Here is a 19,216-nt window from a genome sequence, read left to right on the forward strand (position 1 = left end):
GCAAAACAATTACTGCAGAAATATATGAAAATTTACATTGTATTACAGTGCATTACTCAAACTTGTGGAAACATTTTTTTTTTTTTGATCACTAAATACTGATTTGAATTATATTTTAAATTCTTGACATTTCACATTCAATCCAATTTTTGCCACTTATGGGTTTAATGGTATAATGTCCCAGATATGTGCATTGTGGCTGTTTTTACAAACAAAATGCCTTTTTTTCATATGAAAACATTACATCATGAAAAGTGCATAATATATTTTACGCTTTATTTTACACTTTACTATCACTGCCAGTATTATGTTAGATCTTCTCTTGTTCAATCAGTGTTGTTTTTCAGACAGACTAGCTTAACATCTGTACAGTGACAAAGAATAAAAAGTCTAACTCTGATATATTTAATGAAATCTTTATTAATGCACCCTATTCCTGTCGAATAAAAATGCATGCACATTACAATACTCAAAGAAAATAGCAGTCTATATATTTGCAAGTTACTTCATTTGAACTCCATTGTGTTTGGACAGTGATTGTATTCCAGAGCAGGGGAAAAGCCCCAGCCGTTGTAATTATGAGAATAGTTGAATATGTGCACAAAAGCAATTGTAAAGCGCCATCGACTTGACATTTCCATTTGCACGTGTGACAGGCGATCAAGCCAGTGCAGCAAGTGATATCATCCCACTTTGTGTAAACACGGACTACATGGGAGTCAAACGCATGGATATTTGTGGAGACCGACTGCCTGTCAGACACTGTGTAGCTCTGTAAGCGTGGATAGTCTACAACACAATCCACACATAGTATTTCAATGAGTTTTTAGTTTAGTTTGACACCTCTTTTCCCTGTTTACACATATTTTATGTATTAAATTACAGATTCCCGCAGATCTGACCTGTAACTTGGTCTAGTGCTGTGTGCTGTAACTTCATGATTACCGTATTTTTCGGACTATACGTTTTGGCTGGGGTCCAACTTATACTCCACAGTGAATTATACGTGATATTATTTGTTTTTTTCACACTGACAACCGCATTTCACATGACAGCCGCAAGAGGGCGCTCTAGGCTATGAAGGCTAAAATGGTTAAAAATAAGCAGAAGGCGCCGTGGAGAAATGATGATTCGGTCAGGGCACAGAAAAGGGAGTGCCGCAGGGCCGAACGGAAATGGCGCAAGTCAAAGCTCCAGGTTCAAAAAGAGATTTACAAAGAAAAGCTGAACATGTACAACCTAATCTTATGTAGAACTAGGGAAAGATATTTTTCTGAAATAATTGGAAGCTGCAGTAACAACTCGCGTGTCCTGTTTGCCACAGTAAACAGATTAACAAACCCTCCAGCTCAGCTGCCGTTAGAACTCATTTCCACATCCAAGTGTAATGAGTTTGCATTATTCTTTAATGACAAAGTTCAGGGCATTAAAAATGCTATAAATCCCACAATGCAAAAAATTACCCTAAAACCACCAAGACACTTAGAGCTAACTCACTTTGCACCAGTAACTGACAAAACTGTCCATGAGATCATCATCTACATGCTGCCTTGATGTGTTACCCACCAGATTTCTAAAGTCTGTGCTGAACAGTTTGTTAGCACCATTCACTCACATAGTTAACATGTCGCTTCAATCTGGAACATTCCCAATGTCTTTGAAAACTGCGGTCATAAAGCCTCTCCTAAAGAAGAGCAGTCTTGATGCCGCAGTACTGAGTCATTACCGGCCCATCTCTAATCTGCCATTTTGGGGCAAAGTCCTTGAAAAGGTTGTTTACCAACAGCTCACAGATTTCCTCTTAATAAACAACTCATTTGATGTTTTTCAGTCAGGTTTTAGACCTCATCACAGCACTGAGACTGCTCTTGTCAAGGTGACAAATGACATCCGCCTGAACACTGAAACGGGCAAAGCCTCAGTCTTAATTCTGTTAGATCTGAGTGCTGCTTTTGACACTGTCGATCATGGGATCCTCTTACAGAGACTAGAGGACTGGGTGGGCATCACTGGCACTGCCCTAAACTGGTTAAGGTCCTATCTGGAAGACAGGAAGTACTTTGTTGAAATTGGTAGCTGTGTCTCAGACCACATGACCCTGACCTGTGGAGTGCCCCAAGGGTCAGTCCTGGGTCCCCTTCTGTTCAACCTCTACATGCTGCCGTTAGGTCAGTTGATACGCAGTGAAAATGTGTCCTATCACAATTATGCAGACGACACTCAGATCTATGTTTCACTGTCGGCAGGTGACTATGGACCAGTAGATTCACTCTGTCACTGCATCCAACAGATCAGTGTGTGGATGCAAAACAACTTTCTCCAGCTGAACTCAGACAAGACTGAAATAATCGTTTTTGGCCCACAGAAACAAAGAGGAAGTGTTAGCGGTCACCTCCAGAGTCTCGCTCTAAAACCTACAAACCAAGTTAGAAATCTGGGGGTAATAATGGACTCAGACTTGAACTTTAATAGCCACGTCAAATCAATAACATCAGCAGCTTTTTACCATCTAAAAAACATTGCCAAAATCAAAAATATAGTGTCAAAACCAGATTTAGAGAGACTTATCCATGCGTTTGTCTCCAGTAGATTAGACTACTGTAACGGCCTGCTCACTGGCCTCTCCAAACGAGCTGTAAAACAGCTGCAGTACATCCAGAACGCTGCTGCTCGGGTCCTGACTAGAACCAGGAAGTACCATCACATTAGTCCTGTTCTCAGGTCTCTGCACTGGCCCCTGTGGCTCAGAGAAGAGACTTTAAAGCAGCTCTGCTTGTGTACAAGTCTCTCCATGGCCTAGCACCAAAGTACATCTTGGATATGTTAGTGCCATATGAACCATCTCGGACTCTGAGGACCTCAGGGACCGGCCTCCTGCTGGTGCCCAGAGTCAGGACAAAACATGGGGAATCTGCGTTTCAGTTTTATGCAGCTAAAATCTGGAACAGTCTTCCTGAAGATGTGAGACAGGCTTCTACTCTGACAATGTTCAAATCTAAGCTAAAAACAGTTTTGTTTAGCTGCGCATATGACTGAAACATTTTTTTCTTTGCACTCTTCTCTTTTGTTTGTGATTTTATTAGTTTAGAAAATCAGTTGGATTGATCATTTTTAATTTAGTTAACTTTATTGTATTTCTGTTTCTGTAATTTCTTTGTGATTTGAATGCATTTTTCCTGCTGTGTGAAGCACTTTGAATTGCCTTGTGTATGAAATGTGCTCTACAAATAAACTTGCCTTGCCTTGCCTTGCCTAGGCTCTAAGCGACACAGAAGAAGAATCTGCACTTCCTCTACCTCCAGAGTTTGTGGATTTGTTTAGAAGTGACACAGAGGAAGAAGAATTGAATGGATTTAGTGATTTTGGGTAAAACTGATGCTTTGGTAAACTTGTTAGCATGTTCTTTATGCTATAGTTATCTGAATAACTGTTAATATGTTACGTTAACATACCAGGCACTTACCACAGTTCTGTCTGTGCCTCATGTAGCTGAAGGCGTTAACGTTAGCATAAGTACACCTATTCACCATGTTCTCTAATCTGTTATTATAGTCTTGGATTTCATCAAACTATTTCCCCAAAAACTGCGACTTATACTCCGGAGCAACTCATAGTTCGGAAAATACAGTAAAAAATCCATTGGAAAACTATTTTGATGACATTTTGGGCACATTTGTAAAACACAGTTGAAAATAACATGAGGTATAGTAAGTAATTGATTAGTAAGTAATTCTCATTGCACCGTTGATTCTAGAAAAGGTGATACCTCAAAATAACAATAACTTTTCATTGGAGGGATTTTTTTTCTTGTAAATTGTGATTTTGGCCTCACTGTCCAAATCCACAGAACCCATGCCCTTGTCTCTCCCTCCAGACATGTGTTTTTTTCACGTGGTCCGTTTTCAAACCCTGTCCATTGGCCTCTTGACAGCAGCCATCAGCCTGGGTGCAATTTAAACATCCCTTCAACCGCTGCCACTCAACCGGCCCGGCTATCAGTCCAGCTGCCACAGTTCAGACAGCCACTGAGCCTCAAAAAAAAAAAAAGAACAGCTTTGGACGTCAGAAGACACCGGCCCTCCCAAATCCTAGATGAACTCAAGGCGAAAGACTTTAACGCTCCAGGACTGAGGTGGCTTTTCAACGATGTACGTATTAGCAGCTAGCGTTATATAGCAAAACGATGTCAATGAATCAATTTTGTCTGATGTATATGCGCAAGGCTAGTTTCTGAAATGAAATCAAAGCAGAAACTGATGAGTTGAATTGAACTGATATTGATTGTTTTATAGGAGATTGGAACACATTTTTAACTTACTGACCATAATAAAGTTCTATAATGTAATCTCTCTACCTACTGTATGCCATCAACACTGAACATTATATACAAGATGCAGGGACAATTTAGTCATTTTAGTACTTTAGTCATTTTACAAAATAAAGGTGTAATTTATTTCTATTCTTAATCATAACTGCTCAATTTCCAAAACAGTGTCCGGATCAATGAATGTGTATATATATCATTTTTTACTTCTTACTTTATTTTGTTGAAAGCCCCTTGAGATGGGGCCCAGAACACATAACCCAGAGACATCGTGATACATAAAATACAATAGACAATACAATAGGCAGTACCGGTAAATAATATTATTTAATATATCTGATGTATACGCAAGGCAAGTTTTCATAATTAAATCAAGGCAAAAACTGGCAAATTGTATTGAAGTTTCATTGATAGTTTACGGGCACAAATAGGGCCAAAATTATTCCAACGAAAATTAGGGAACACACATTTAACTAGCCAACCAAAATCAAGTTCACTGCGATGTTTATCACACTTACAATACTACAGTGCGCTCTAGATAGGAGTTGCATGTTTAGATTATTTTAGTTTCTGCAGATATGAGCTAAAACTATACTTTAGTTGTGTTTTTTTTCTAAATGGCTTGAGATCAATATTTATTGTGTGTGAACCTAATCAAAATGAGATGGTTTGCAGAGTTAAGACAGGGCAATGAATGATTCGCCTTAAAGGGGCAGCACCTGAATTTGTGGTCTTAAAAAACATATGCACAGGTAGTTCATTTTAAACTGTTTGCAACGGCCATGTATCGCTCACTTACTTAACGCATTCCGAGCCTCCTATATATTCACCGCAAATGATTTATAACCAACTTTCAGAGGACAAGTTTTGCCATCACAAACATTAGCATGCTAACAGGACACTTCCTGCTTTGCGCTGAATAAAACACTATAATTAGGTGCAAGGATGGACTCATTTTCACACAAAAAGATCCATATGTACTGTGGCAAAACATTTTTATTTATTTTTTAAAGTCCGGTGCATCCCCTTTAATATCGAAAATGTATTGATTTATACCCTTATTTCTGTGAAGTATCAAGCAAATATGGGTTTACAGTTGAACGTTCAGTCCCAACACCAAACAATACGCCAGAAACTGTAGCCTATTTGAAGTAGAATGCCAAATTTGAAAATGGCTGCGCACTGAGAAGTTGATCACTTACTGTGTCGCCCCCCCTAGAGGCAAAATCCAACAAAAAGAAGACGCATGATTCTGCAAAAAAAAAGCGTAAAGTCTAATGTATGAGATTCATCACTGGGCCGTGCGCTCTTGTATCCGCGCCCGCCCGCATGCTAGCGAAACGCCGCATGCATCGCTTGTCGGCGTCGTGCATGTAGCCTGGAACAATCGAGCGGGGATGTTTTGGCGCTCAGGGCTGGGCGGCCTGCTGCTGCGCACTCCTCTCCACCATATGTCTGTCAGAAATATTTGCTGTGTGCCGAGTGAGGGATGAAATCAATCCAAGTGCTGTTCTCCCAGTTGCTCCGTCTTGAAGGCAGCGAAATCGGACTTGAGACTTGCCAGATCAGTCTACATTGTCAAATACAACAACTGGCCACAAGTGACAGCTTTACAGACGCGCCATCTGGTCCCAGGCATCTGATTCTGTGAGAAAAAAACAAAAGCGCTTCTTTTGCATTCATTTGCAATTATGATCAGGGCCAGTCCTGGGTATTTATGTAGGCGTTTTCTCTTTCAAAGTATTAGTTTTCCATCTGGGGAAGCCACTTCAAACAATCGTACTAGCAATTTACTACCGGCCTTCTTAGGGCTGCGACAATGAATCTGAAAAATTGGGACTAATCAACTACTGAACGAAAAGTGGTGGCTTTAATAAACGTTGATTGTTATCTGGATCCAAACACATTACATATTATTATATTAGACAGTAAGAATGAAAAAATAATAATAATAAAACCTGTGTAAGTGAATGTTTGTGTTTATTTTTTTTATTTTATTATTCATGCCTTATTTTTTTTTTTGCTATTATATTTGTTGTTTCATGTTGCACCTTATCACCGAAGAAAGTTCCTAGTTTGTGAATCTCATTTTTATTCACTGACAATGACAATAAATACACCTTTATCTGATTCTGATTCTGATGAAAAACAATCTTCAACGTAAATCAGAAATAGTTGTTCTCATACGGCTGAAGAAAGTCCAAAATGTGTCACACTATTTATACTTAGTGGTCGATTCTTTACTTTTGGCGTTTAGCATTTTTCAAAATCGCGAACTTAACATAGACAACGTTTTCCTGCACTGGCCCGTGTCGCCTCTGGGCTGCGCCTCTCAGAGCTCCATTGTCCCGATGTCACTGAACGCAGCGGAGAGTTCGACATAAGGTACAGCAGCAGGAAGAGGAGGAGTCTGGAGTTGAACCGTCTTCTGAAGGGGTGAAGGGACACGTGGGGGTCGTGTCAGCTGCACGTCAAATTAAACCTCATGATGTTTAAACTCACGATCATTTTGAGTTTAAAGCAAAGTTTACGCGCCAAAAAGGCCCGAGTGCAAATCATACGTGTTATTAATATGTGTACTGAACCCATAAACGCACCCTGTTCATAAAGCCAGAGGTAATTATGATATTTACAAAAGGTCAAAAGCCAAGACATAGCACTGAAATATGACAAATTAGTGTTTTGCGGATATTTTTGCTAGCCATTAGCGATCTCTTTGCCCAACGCCTTGCTTGGTTCGAAATTCTCTGTTGGATTAAATGTTGCTTTCTGCACTCGTATGAACAAAGAGCCATTGGTTTTTCCCACCCGGAGATTACCCTGCAGGGCCCTGGAAGAATGTGAGCAGCAGCGTATGATGTACACATAACATCAAAATCAAATCAGACGGTCTTGTTCATGCATTATACACCTCCATGATGAACATAACATAAGATAAAAACACCTTGGTGCATGTGCGATATGTACCCGCCGGTGTCAGATGAATGTGTCCTATAACCAGAGGGTTGGCAGTTCCAACCCTTGTCCAGTCATTATACCCTTGAGCAAGACAATCAGTTCTACAGCGTTGAACGAAATCAATGGACCGGTTTCTTTAGTATTATTAAGTCGTTTTAAATCGATATTGCAGTTGAAAAGCAACAAAGTGTAAAACCATGATCTAAAATATGTTATGTTTAGTCCTAAATGTCCAAAAAAAAGCTCAACATTTCATCTTTAAAGGCTGTAGGGTCAGAAATCTCAGCCATGGTCAATAATCTACATCAGCTCGATAAGTTTTCTTAGCAGAACACCCTGCACACTTGTCGTTGCCGTGAGCTACAACTACAATAACGACATGTCAAAGCGTTTGAATAATGCCTCGTCATTCCCTTAAGTTTTATCAAATTTTTCCCTTCAAGTAATGGGTAAACTATTCATTTTAACCTCCAAAAAACAGCTGATTCGTGCGCGTATCAAACAAAGCGCTGAATAGTCAAATTATTTGCTGAAGGAGTTTGACTATTTCCTACCATTTCTGCTCCTGGGCGTACTGAAGCTATTGTGTTCTCGACTCCGAAGGCCCGTGTCCGCCAATGCTTTTAGCCCATTGTGCAGGAAGCAACCCTTTTGGCCAATGCCCCGAGACAACACGCACAAAAGCTCCAGTCGGCGAGGTCAGGCCTGCTATGTACCTAAGGGAGCACACGCCGGTTTTGCATGGGTCCAAAAAGGGTAATTGTTGGGTTGCATTAACATGAGAGAGGCGCTGCCGCTTTCCAAGTTGCAAAATTGCCCCAGGGACATTATGTGGGAGGTACAGCGTATTGCCTGGTCGCATTCAGCAAAGAAATTTAATGGCGTTGAAGTGGGTCATTTGTAAAAGTAAAATGATTGCGGCGACAAAGTAATAGCATAGATTTTGCAAAGATTAAGCAATTTCGGTACATTTTGTGGGGAAACTTGTCCTGCCATAAGACGGTACTTGGAAGCATGTGGAAAATAGAAGATTCATGTATTTGAAGACTTATGTAACAGTTTCAGGATTCAATGGTGATTGAATACATTTGCATAATTATTTGAAATACATATATCAATCTTATGGGGGTATGTGTCCTATAAGCATACATACTCCTTTTGGGCATTGTTTGATTATTATTTTTTTAAGTCCAACATTGTCTTCCTATAAATATCTCAGATAAAATATGAATGAAAGAATTGACAAAGCAAAAAGCAGAAGCACAAGTACCGCATTTTTTACGGATTACACTCGGGAGTGACTTATACGTGATATTATTCGTTGTTTTCACACTGGAACCGCATTTCACAACCACAAGAGGGCGCTCTAGGCTCTAAGCGATGCAGAAGAAAAATCTGCACTTCCTCTACCTCCAGAGTTTGTGGAGTTGTTTAGAAGTGACACAGAGGAAGAAGAATTCAATGGATTTAGTGATTTGGGGTAAAACTGATGCTTTGGTAAACTTGTTAGCATGTTCTTTATGCTATAGTTATCTGAATAACTGTTCATATGTTACGTTCACATACCAGACACTTACCACAGTTCTGTCTGTGCCTCATGTAGCTGAAGGTGTTAGCGTTAGCATACGTACACCTATTCACCATGTTCTCTCATCTGTTATTATTTTAGAATGCATTTCAAGATGAAATGTCTGTTCTTGGTCTTGGATTTTATCAAATAAATCTCCTTTAAAAAAATGTATTTATACTCAGCTTGAGTATAAGCTTGTACAGCTTATACTCTTATAATCCGGATAGATTTAAAATCCAGAAAATACAGTAGTCAGTTATGTTAATGGTTTATGAGGACTGGTTTAATTTTAGTTTATAGCATCTAGTGATCTGGTCCATCTCCTCAGAGCTACAGTCTGCATTTCATTGATTTCTTGTAACATAACAATGGTTGGTTTCTCATTTACCTTAGAACTAGAAGATACATTTTAAGTTTCCCTCTTCATATACGTTTTCGTTTATTCCCAATCCTGCGTTTGGCCCATACATCATATTCCTTGGCCAAATACTTTCTGATCCAGTCAAAATTTGAGGCAAAAATCTCAAAAACAGATCTCCGGCGGGATGTATCATTTGATCGTGCTGGTGTCCTTCTCCTGCCCTTCTGTAATGGCGAGCGTCATTAGTGCGCAGGTTAAGAGAGGGCCAGCCTGTCCATATGTTTCAATAATTACCTTGCACTTCTGTCACGGCGCAAAGGAAGACTTGGACATAATATATCTCGCCCAGCCCAGAATAGGATCCTTAATACCACTCTTTTCTCCCTCCCCTCTCCTGCTTTTGCTTCATAAAATTTAAAAAGCCCAAGGTTAAAAGTACACGTGTAGAGGCTTTATCACATAAAAGGGGTGCACGGGTCAGACTTTAGCTTGCCTTGCAGTTTGAGTGGCATATTATTTCTCTCCGCTTCCCTTACTAACTCGTCCCGATCTCCCGCGCTGATCTAGAATATTTTCTGCCTGGCTAGTCGGATGAAAAGTGCATATATTCTGTCAGATTACTGCCGTCACATCCCGATACGGTTACATTTGATGCTGTTGATTCTGGAAATCTAATTTGTGCTTTTCTGTTCCTGTGATTTTCGTATATTGGAGTGAAAGTATTTGATGTATGGCATACATTTGAAGAGCATTTATCTGTGACAATACAAAATCCTGTTTTGGTCAGTTTGATGTAATACAAAGTAAGTGTATGCATTAAAGGTGCACCGTGCATGTAGCTGTACTGGTGCAGGGGCCAGTGCAGTGTCTATTCCCACCACAGATTGTGTCAGGCCCCTCCTTGTGTGATATTGTCGCACTGACAAAAGGTATGCGTGGAAGGGCATCTGGCTTAAACAGCTAAACCGCAGGAATTGAATTTTGTTTGTTTGTTTCTAATTATGACCGGGAATCTATACATTAAAACAGCCATACACACAATCATTTTAGATTGATAAACAGATGTGTTTTTTTAAATAAATATATACATTATTGGTATTGGTATTATTCTAAATACCAAAAGTACCGTATTTTCCGGACTATAAGTTGCACCTTTTTTCATAGTTTTGGCCGGCTTGTGACTTGTATGTGATATTATTTGTTATTTTCACACTTGCAACCGCATTTCACACTCCAGTGCAACTTATACATGTTTTTTTCTTCTCTATTATGCATTTTTTGGCTGGTGCGACTTATACTCCAGTGCGACTTATAGTCCGGAAACTACGGTACAGTGATAGAGTGGCATAATTCCCTTTGAAAAGTAGCCGATACGGTCCAATCCACCATCTCACTGGAAGACCATGACTGAGAGAATTGCATTTGCCGCAAAATTACCTTAATGCATCTGCTCGTTGTGCACGCAGACTGGCTGTGCATAAAAAGTGCATGACAGACATTTGCTAATAAAATTGCAGCACAGAAGCAACAATTCAAGACTAACAGGGCAAAACTGTTTTTATGAGCCAGCTATAGAAATGAAGCCACATACACTCCTGCCCTGCACTGCATTAGACCAGGTTCTTGTTTAATAGAATGAAAATGTTCTGTCACTGACATGCTCTGGTCATTAAATAGATTGGAATATATAACAATGAATGAAAATTGGGTCTCATTTTATGCAGCAATAACCAGCATATCTTATTAACCTTCTACTTTTCGGATCAATCCCAACATGTATTCTACTCATCATTATTAGACACATTGGTAGTACATTAGCTACAACTGCTATGGCTACTACAATTTTTTTTTTCTCCAAATAATACTACTATTTCAGGGATGATTGGGCTGTTATTTCATGCTACTGAAGACAATATCCACTAAGGAGTGACGGTTTTGTTTTTTTAATCATGAACTTAAGGTGACTCTAACACTGTGTAAATTGCGTCCTACACTTTTAAGTGAAATGTCACATGAGTGGAAAAGGTGAAGCAGCTCTGCAAATGAATATTCTTTCACTAAAATAAGCATTCGATTCAGTAATGCTGACAATCCTGGACCTTTATGTGAATCTCAGTCAGGCGGAAAAGGGGAAATGGCAAAAGCGTCGGTTCACAAAGTCCGCTCTCGTTCTCTCTCTCTCTCTCGCTGGAGCAGAATCTGGAAGAATATGACTAAACTGTCCTTGGTAAAGAAAAGCCATATGACATAGCAGTGGATTTGAATGGACTGCATAATTTTAATGGCTGGACTCTGGAATGAGAATCTGAATGAGATCTGCTGATTATTACTGATGAATGCATTCAGTCGCTCTGTAATAACCATAAAACAAAGCGTTGTCTTTATTCTTAACTTGGATACTTTGATATATTGTCAAATTGCTGGCTTTAGTTAAAAGTAGTATTAAAATGTAAGTATTAAAAACCCGGGATTAAGTATTAAAAATGTAGTGTATTATATTGATGTATAAAACTGACGTCATAAATTATGGAGATGTAATTGTCTGTCTGCAGTTCATAGTGGAACTTCTGTCCTCAGATTTCAAGATTAAATTCAGTTTATTTTTGTAAAGCCCAAAACTATAGCAGTTGCCGAGCAGGGCAGCCCGAAACTGCTGATTTTACCAGCAGAAAGTTAGAGAATCAAGCAAATAATGAAACAGTCATTCACCACTAAATAGAGAAGCAGATTAAGCGACATTCGCAGGAACTAAGTAAACGGGTTCTGTTCTTGACCCTCCTGCTCGGCAAGGAAAAGGACAAAGCAGAAACCTGCCACAGACGGACAGGCTGTAGATGGTCCAGGGCTGACATGCTTCCAATTGCACAGAGTGGATGAAAAGATGAGCAAAGATGTTCAATTTTTTATCAGTGACAGAGACCAAACAGCAGCAGGGTGACAAGGAGCATCTCAAACCCAAACTGGAAAAGCCAGCAGCACAGGATGTCTTTCAGACAGTCAGCCCTTTTCTATAGGAGCTGTAAGATGTGGACTGAAATTAAGAACATTTCTGACTTCAAAATGTTCCTCCAGGCGTAAGTCTTGGCTGAAAACAAACCAAAACTGTTTCCATTTGTGAACCGCCTTGTGAAATCAAAATGGGCCGGCAGTATTTGAACAAATACAACAGCTCAGTGCAGCAGAAAGAGTATATTTTGTAACTATTTTGAAAATCCAAGTTTTGCAAACTGAATCCAAAGCTTTACCCGGGTTAACTGAAAAATAAAGTATCCCCTCTTTGGCCTGAAAAATGCTTCAATCAAACTAGAAAATGATTTTACCCGACTCATTTTTGTAACTTATCCCTTGTCTTTTCAGGACATGATTAAAACAAGTAATTTATTTCCCGGTAAAGGCTGCTTCTTCAAACTTTCAGCATTATAATTAATGAGATGGACATTTTCAATTATCCGTTTCCTGCCGGTTCGGCGATGCCGGGTGCACAGCAGAAGAACAACTGTTGATGGAAGCACGGACAGAGGTCATGCAGCATCTGCTTTCCTCAAACAACAGAGTCAGTTCTCCGACCACTGGAGAGCAAGCTGGCTCCAGAGTGTTCAGGGCTGGTCCACGTCCACTAACTAGAATCATAACTGTTAGGATCCCATTACTAGTCTTTATATTTATTGCTGTTTTATTGAGCTTGCTTTGTGTTTTACTACTGGTGAAGTGTAGCATTAGGGTCAATGTGAGTCAAATTCATCCAGTTTCTTCATAGCCACAACATACATGTCATAATCTAAATGTAAAGCACTACATGTTATAAAAGGAGTAACGTATCCAGCTCTTCCTCAGTGATACAGTTGAAATGTCCCTTCTGTTTTGCTAGTGTAGGTTTTCTTAAATTGCTGAATGTTACATTGCCTGATGTTCTCAGGAAACTATTCCATAACTTGGCACATTAAATAACACATTAAAGCTCTTTGTTGTGGTTATTACACATTGCATTTTAAAATATCTGTTTCTTCCGAGGTTGTATTTTCCAAAGACCTATTTTGAAATCCAGCATCTGTCTTGCATGCATTCAGATTAGAGCTGTACTCAATTCATCGATACGGCAAAATATCTTGACTGACATGATACTTTTAAACAACATAAATTCTTTATAAATTGTTGATTTATACGCAAAAGACTGAATCTGCTGGGAAGAAAAAGTGATTTATTCATAAGACAGTTCTCATTTAAAGGTACTGTGAACACGGGGAAATGCATTTTGTTCTTCAAAACATCATTTTAGTAAACGTTTCAGAGTGGTTTTAAGATGCATCACACCAAGCTCTGAGTATAAAGATATTTAATGTAACACGGACCCAGAATTAGGATATGTATTGGGTGTATTTTCCAAACGTTTAGGTCCATAACACAATATTAACACGTTCAAGACAAGTAAGCAAACAATACATCTCAAAACTGCCTCACAGAAAATCTTAACGTACCGTGATTTCCCCAAAACCACCAAAGTATAATGTACCAGCATTACCCAGCGGGACATGACAGATGTTAAAATGCCTCTCATTATTTTTGCAGCGCCAGTAGCCAAAACACACAAGTTTCCTCAATTACCCAGCCGAGTTAATACTGAAATATTTCCAGTGACAAAATGGGTCACACGGAGTCACGGGGCGGACCCATTTTGCCGTGGCCAAGGTCAGTAGGTCTCGGTTGGCTTAAGTCCATATTCTGCTGGGAGCTGCAATTACGTCGTGAATGCATGGGCTCAGAGTGCGTTAGTCACCGGCTAAACTTTGCCTGGGAAAAACACAACATTACTCTGGGCCGCACCATGTAGCGTGTTTGAAGGCCACAGCCGAGCCACAGGGGGATCATTAGTTTATATGTAAATATGAGGAATAGAAGCAGACTCACCTTGCCGACCTGGATTATACGAGAAGCAATGGCGAAATGACAAACAATGGTCACGGGGAGCACTCCAAATGCTTTTAGTTCGGTTTGATTTGGTCCTGCAATTTCTAGGAGAGGCTCACACGGCGTGTGATAGCTATTTTCGAACAATAAAACACATGTAATTGAAGAAATGCAAGATAGATGATGGCGGATCCCCCATCAAAAATATAAATATGTTTTTTTCACTGTAGGAACCTTTTCTCTGCCTGGTACCTTTTTAGTTCCGGTCCCAATTTGATGCGCACACTGTGGGGACTTTGTTTTAGTGCCTGCTCTGGGGTGGTTTCAGGTCAGTCATCAATTCAAACTTAAACTTGGAAACGTTTTTAATCCGCAAAAGCAACCACTTAGACGCATTAGCTCCAAAACTAAAATTACCAATTAGTAAATAGTAACTAAGATTTTGTAAAAACTATGAATATATGTGTTGTTTGGTTATTCTTATTGGTTGTTTTAGCTTTTTGTGCAGCACAGTTTTATGTGCATGCTTTACTGAGCTCAATAGGATGATATTTAATAAGGTTTTAAGGTTCCACAAGCCACTTTTAGCCACTGTTGCTGTGTGATCGCGTACAAGGGGAACTGGGTAGTAAATAAAGACTGGGGGGTTATGGGTACTTAGTGCTTGGTATGGTATTGTTAAAAAAAAAAAGGTTTTATAGACACACAAATGTATTCCTACTTTGTACTCCATTGTTGCATAAGTGCATTTGAAAAAGCAGCCCAGGATGAACCTTTTAACTATTAAAACCACAGTTACATTTATTTTAGTTCTGGTATATGTGTTCTTGAGTGCAGTTGTTCCCATGCTCTATTTTCCTTTAGATTTCTGCACGTGTGTAGCTTTAGTACGATGAGAGCGGACCCTGCTGTGATAAAATAGTCTCACGCTGAGATCAGTACAGCTTAGAGTTCAATGCAATCCTTTTTATACTCGCGAGCACTCGTTCTTTTCCCTGGACCACAGACAAATGTAACGCATGCACATACGGAGCACATACGGAGCACATACGGGAGCGCAACGGACATAAAGGTTATACTGCTCTGTATGTTATGAGACCAAAAACAAGAACAAACATGAAAATACATTTCCCTTCCAAGAGATAATACTGCATTACAAAAAATATACCGTATTTTTCAGACTATGAGGCGTACTTAAAAGCCTTTAATTTTCCAGTGCGCATTATATATATGGATTAATTAATTAATTATCAATTATTATATTTTCCATGTCAAAACTTCGGTAAGTTTCAACTCCTTAACACTTTTCAACAAGTTATACCTCATTACGATCGCTTTCACAGTATTATGTGTCCTATTACTTTGGACATTTGAACAACTTGTACTTTTTGCAGTATTTTCAAAAGTATTAGTACTTTTTCCAGTACTCTTACACACATGCAGTTCCCCTTTACACCTGAAGTACTATTCTTTAGGCTTTATTCTTTAGACTTATTCTTTAGGCTTTATTCTTCATTCTTTTGACTTTATTCTTTCTGCCACAACGCTGGTATTTTTGACCCCCTGAACATCAATAAAAAGTCACGGGTCACAGAGTTTATAGACATATTTATTGTTTATTTCACCCATTCATTTAGCTGGTATCCAAATGTTATATTACCGCAACACTGTACTTTTACTCTAGCACGCAGACACTCGCAATGTCTTCAGCCATTGCAAATGTTCTAGCTCTGGTTGTGCTTTCTGACCTCGAAGCGATTTTGTGTGGTACACGTTTTGTTTCGCTTAATGCGCCTTATAATCCAGTGCGCCTTATATATGACACATTTTAAAAAATAGACCATTGCGCCCTATAGTGGGGAAAATACGGTACTATACTTTAAGTTAAAAGTCGCAAGTAATTCCAAGTACACAACAGTCAAGTACTTAATTAAGTATAGTAAATAGTTACTTACCACCTCTGATTTACAGACCACTGACAACCACACATTTCACCCCCAAGAACAGCAATAAAACTGCAGTGTGGCATCTTCAGGAGGAGAAAAAGAAAAGTATAAAAAAAAAGCGTGACAGCCAATACAATGACACGCTTCTCTTGTCTGGGCCTTCATGTCAGCCCGTGTTGTTTACAGCAATTACAGTGCACTTTGTGAATAATGGCCGGGCTAAGTTAGATTTTCTCAAGCTCTCTGCACCGTAAGAGCTTTATCGAGTACAACACCAATCACTAGACGGGGGATATCAATAGTGATTATTTTATTTTGAAGGCTGTGGACAGTGCCTATGGGATTATAAGAATAGCATGTGTAAAGTGTGGCAAAATGGTCATGTCAGCCTCCATTCTGCAAGAAATAACAAACATTTACCGTGGTTTAGTTGCACTCAAGCAGAAGTAATGTTATTTAAACCATCACGCCATACTATACACCAAAAATAGGGATCATTTTCAACTAAAAGACTGAAATGTGCCGTATATAAGAATAAACCTCAAAGGAAACCTGGTTGGATTTTTCCTTTTGTTTTTGTAGTTTATTTTTCCCGCAGTCCAGCCTCGCGGAGCATCCAAGTGTAACGTGTTGAGAAATAATTAGCACAATAAGGCGCTGAAAAGGGAAGACGCTTCTTGAGGAAATCAACTGTTAAGGAACATCTGAGACCGCAACAAGCTGCGCCTAAACATATGCTCCACAATGAACAATCTTTGGAGAGAAGAATATGCTATTTTAAGACAGGACGTATTATAATGCATTTGTGCAGAGTCTTATTGAGGCGGAGCACTACCACTAAATACCAGCAATTACTATATTATATTGTACTACTACTTACTGTTATGGATATTATTCAAACTACTATCGTAACCTGTGCCTACAAATCAAATTATCCTCCACATAAATACTCAAACGATTTTAAATATAATTCTTGCTACTTTAGAAATATCTATAAAAAATGCATTTGTTCATCACAGTAACATATAAGTACTACTTGCTTATATGTACTAATATTATTAATGCTACAATATATATCCTCCTTCAGGTGCCCTTTATTCACATACATCAAATAAATGCATGTATCAGCTCTTTTATTTTTGCCATATAAGTGTTTTTATTTTATTTTAAATCTGATAGTTTATTGTTATTCTTATCCCATAGTAGATTTAAATTGTTCCTCTTTTGACTTATACATTGTTCATTGTTTTATGTCGCACCGAATCACCAAGATTCGGTTTGTGAATTTGTGTTCCAAAGTAAACCCTTTCTGATTCTGATTCTGAAACATTTAAACCTAAAAATAAACCTTATCATTCTCAGGGGATGTTTTCTAGAATAAAAATATCAGATTATGTCCAACCACTAAGAGAGCTCCCTGGAATATATTGAAGACGCTGCATGTAGAAAGTTATTTTTAATAGAACAACCCTATCAGTGCTGTCACAAGCCCTGACTGCAGTACCCATCGCACTACTATCTGTCACCGTGGCATCTTTTATCGTGCCAACCAGAACACAGGCCAGGGCGCTATTAAATCTGACACCTGTCACGCAAAAAAAACGTCTATTTCTGGTTAGCGGCCCTCCTTTAGGCTTCCCACTATTTCTAAATGGTTCCCCGCAGTGGTCTACATCAACGTACTGTTATATATGTACAGAATTTGGTCGATAACCATTGTGGAGGTTTTTATTACAGGCAATTATTGGTCAGAAATCCATGTCGAGTGGATAAGGGCTCTGGCAATGGGCTGTTCCGGAAGAAGAGTGACAAAGAGGTCTTTTGCGCCATTCAAACCCTCATTCTTGGTCTAGTCTTTAGTGAGATCTTACACTGTTTGTTCATTGTCTGTTCTTGAACTGTGCTTTGCAACACTTGAATTTCCCTAAAATAAATAAATATTCTCTTGTTTTAAGTCTTGCTCTTCAAATGTATTGCATTTTACTTTTTCATAGATCAATTACCACCAAATAAAATGTGTTGTTTCACATGGTTTGATGCTTTGAATAAGAGGTAGTTTTAGTAGCAGTAAAATTGAATTTGGAGTTTTACCCACAATATTGCAATACCACAATACCAGCACAAGAATATTTACATTTGTATTATTGTATTTATTTGAAGTTGTAGTATTAGTGGCCATTTGTAGGAGCAGTCATTTGTAGTAGTAATTGTAGATAAGATAAGAAGATAATTACTTTGAGTGGGTGATTTTAACATTCACGCTGACGCTACACTTTACTTTGGCTACATCATGTTAAAATAATATAATAAGAATTCTGAAACTTCTGGTTACACACATAGCTTTAATCAAAACAGTAAGTTCACTTTTTGACCTTATTCTAATTAAAACAGATTTCTATTTGAAAATGTCAGGGATTTGTCACGTCCTGTATGAAGCTGTGTATTCACTGGAATCACACTAAGCCTGTGCCCGGATTGTGATTACGCCCAGCAAATAGGCAGCACACTGTACATCACACTGTAACCGTTTCCACTAACTCCACATGATTCAGCCCGCGTATACACTCGGCATCAATTCTTTTCAGCATTTTGACATCCGCTTTTCACATACTTAGCCCTCGTGCTCGTGCAGCCATGTTCCTCTGCCAGATTTACTGTGGTCGCTTTGCCAATCCTGACTTTCTAACTCCCAAGCTGAAAAAAACAGAATAGCATGGACTTGTATTGCGTTTATCTAGACTCAGTCGCAGATTTTGAATGTAAACGTTTTAAATTTGGGACAATAATGATCTAATTATTCATGTTTTTTTCAAATTTATGACCATGTGAATCTTGCCCATATTTAAGAGACACAAAAAAAGCTGTGTACCGGTCATAGCTAGGTTGAGAAGTAGTTGCAATTGTAGGACAGTGAATGGTTCTAGATATTGCAAGATAGCTTCTTCCAGTTAGTTTTGAGCATCCAAAGCAGGTATGAGGTGTTAGTTTCCTAAGAGAATGAACATGCAAGAGAAATTCAGGTTTAAACATGGCCTCCAGTTCCAATGGTCTGACCACAAGTCCAACTCGCAACAGGTTTAAGCTAGCAATACCCTTTCCAGATATTTGAATGGATCATGGTCAACTCTGTGCCTAACTTTGCATTATACTAC

The 19,216-nt window shown here is 38.9% G+C and overlaps 1 protein-coding gene across 11 annotated transcripts in view; it reads left to right on the plus strand.

Annotated features, from left to right (window-relative positions):
- The window catches only part of LOC140371470 (receptor-type tyrosine-protein phosphatase delta-like), a 517,665-nt gene that overhangs the window by 326,296 nt on the left and 172,153 nt on the right, over positions 1-19,216 (plus strand). The window lies entirely within an intron of this gene.

This window comes from Eucyclogobius newberryi, unplaced genomic scaffold (genome assembly GCF_026437365.1).
Source record: "Eucyclogobius newberryi isolate DKJ021-1_F unplaced genomic scaffold, fEucNew1.0.hap1 SCAF_22, whole genome shotgun sequence".
NCBI classification, from domain to species: Eukaryota; Metazoa; Chordata; class Actinopteri; order Gobiiformes; family Gobiidae; genus Eucyclogobius; species Eucyclogobius newberryi.